The following is a 2689-nucleotide window of genomic DNA, read 5'->3' on the forward strand; positions in this document are numbered from 1 at the left end:
CAAGCCGCAAAAGAGCCACTTTTCAGTGGTCATCAGAATCAGCACTGGAGGAAGGCGAAGCTCCTTTCCCAGCCCGCAGAGCTCGAGTAAGTCGTGTCCTCCTTTCTTGGTTTATTTTCGAACCTGCACCAAGGGAGATAAACGTGTCAGAGACACCATGAAGCAAGACGTACATAGTTAGAAAGCAATGAAGGCCAAGGTTTCTAAGGCAGTGGTTCTTACATATGTACTTTTCGAGAGTCCCAGCGTTGAACTCCAGGCTGATCAAAGTGGCAGAGTCAAAACCTCCCGCCTCAGCAAGAATCCGGCAAGCTATTTGATCACTTGGAGCCAGCTTCTTGAAGGGTTTGGTTTTGAGGGCCCTCGTCTCTCTCACCCAGTACAGCGGAAACCCATCCAGAGCGTCGGGGAACAAGGTCAGTACGGCAAATCTTGAAGAACCGGCCTTTCCACCCGAAGAACGAGCTTTGGAAGGGTGTGAAGAAAACTCTCCCGGGTACATTACTGAGAGTTACCCAGAGGTTGTGTCTCTGCCTCTTCACCTCAAAGAAGTGAAGAAAGAGGTCAACCGAGGGTGCACACCCCAGAAACCCGAAGAGAATGTCGAAGGCTTTGACAAAGGCCCAGTTGTTGGGGTATAGCTGGGCCGGAGCCACGTTGATCTCCGTCAGCAGTTCCTTCTCGAACCAGGAGAAGGGCAGGCGCACTCTGATGGTCTTGAACACCACCTGGTAAAAGTAAAAGAAAGGGACCCCTTCGTTGGCCCGTTCGTCTCCACATACTGGCTCCCCTAGAGTGCAAGGGAGCACAGCGATGTCGTCGTCATGCCTCCTCGCGAAGACCCGGTGGTCATAAGAACACGAATCCCCTTTGTGCTCCCTTATGGCCCTAGTAGCGAGTAAGCATGAACACTCATCAAGAAGTTCACTCGAAGCCCAAGGGTACAAGTCCTTGGGACTGACCCTGGAGGAAGCAGCATGAGAAGACATTCTTTAACAAGATCAGGGGTTGTCAAGGGTGTAGGGACTGACGGAAATGCAAGAGTTGAGCGAGCGGAGCGAATGCTGGGACAACCCTTCGTGAGGAAAGAAAGGAAAGAAAGGGTGCAAGAAGGAAGGGTGCAAGAAGAAAGAACGTAAGTAGGTTATGAAGAGTGAGAAAATGATGAGGATAGCTTCAGAGTTTGAAGAGTTAAATAAAGCGGTTAGAGCGCCAAACGACGCGGATGGATGCACCGCACGATCGAGCCACGTGGTAGAAGATGAAAGGCTGACCCTGGCACCGCTGGTTAAACTCAGAGAACGTCGTATCAACAGAATACCCAGTGGTACGATGCGCCGTCGAAAGTGGGTCAAGGGGCACAGCAGGAGTCAGAACTCAGTGAAATGACTGGATGTCCCATCAGCCATACGGAAAGCGCCACGTGGATCAAGTTGAATGATGGACGTCCCATCAGCTATACAAGAAGCGCCTCGTGGAAGATACGGGAAGGGCCTTGAGCTCTTCGCTGCCCCCAGGCGTCGACCAAGCCCAAGGTCAAGGTCAATGTCAAGATAGGGACGACGCCCAAGGCGACACTAGCATGAGACGCCCGAGGCGTCGCGTGGAATGACATGAAGGACGACGCCAGCCTGAGACGTCGTGGGCGTCGCCCACCAAAATATCAGCGAGTTTGCCTCCCCGATACCCACAGGTAGGAAAGACTGTGGAGGGAGACGAAGTCGAAGAAGGTGAAGTTAGTTACTGGCGTCGCCTCCCTGAGACCCACAGGTAGGAAAGACTGTGGAGGGAGGCGGGACCGCCAAAACGCCAGCGAATCGCTGGCAGGGCGTTCCCCGATACCTATGGGAAGGAAAGACCATGGAGGGAACGACCCCCTCTCAGAACACTTGGCATTTCAGACACCCGAGGACGATACGGCGCTGCTGTAGCAGGCCTCTCTTTAGGCGTGGGCGTCGGGTGTTAGGGATCAGGGGAAGGACGGTTTGGGTGTTAGAAGCACCCGTGGACGATACGGCTCCATTTGATGAGCCTCTCCGTGGGTGTGGGCATCAGCGCGTGACCTTTCCCAGGCCTACCAGGCCGCCCAACGAAGTGAAAGAAGCAAGTGTAATACAAGCAAAACAACCAAGACATAAGAGGGCAAAAGATGAGAATAAAATAGCACCGGCAGAATTTTATGCCGCGAGGACATGAAAGCAATCATAACAGATTTCCGGAGTTATATCAAGAGTGCATATCAAGAGTACATATGATTCAAAGAATTACAAATTTGTCAGAGAAGGTTAAAACAAGTATAAAGGGATGGGCTGATGATCAAGGGTGGCGGCTCAGTCATCTATCTCAAAGGGCACGACCTTTCCATCGACAATGTGGTGAGTGGGATCGCAGCTGGAAACGTCAATCCCCGGATTCGTGCAGACTGCTTGAGCCAAAGCTTCTTGGAACCCCTCCTCGAAAGTACCCGCCATCTCCTGGATGAGGGCCTTTTTGTCCTTCTCTAGCTCCTCAACGGCGGCATCCCCAGAGGTCACCTGCTTCTCCAGAGCCTCCTTTTCCACGCGAAGCTGACTGACCTCGACCTGTAGTTTGTCGTAGTCAGCCTGGAGAAGGTCCGTAGCTTTGGCCTGGGTGGCCATTTCCCCCTCCATCCGCTCCATCTTGTCAGCCTGTTCACAGCAACGGTCCT

This window comes from Phaseolus vulgaris, unplaced genomic scaffold, assembly GCF_000499845.2.
Source record: "Phaseolus vulgaris cultivar G19833 unplaced genomic scaffold, P. vulgaris v2.0 scaffold_40, whole genome shotgun sequence".
Lineage (NCBI taxonomy): Eukaryota > Viridiplantae > Streptophyta > Magnoliopsida > Fabales > Fabaceae > Phaseolus > Phaseolus vulgaris.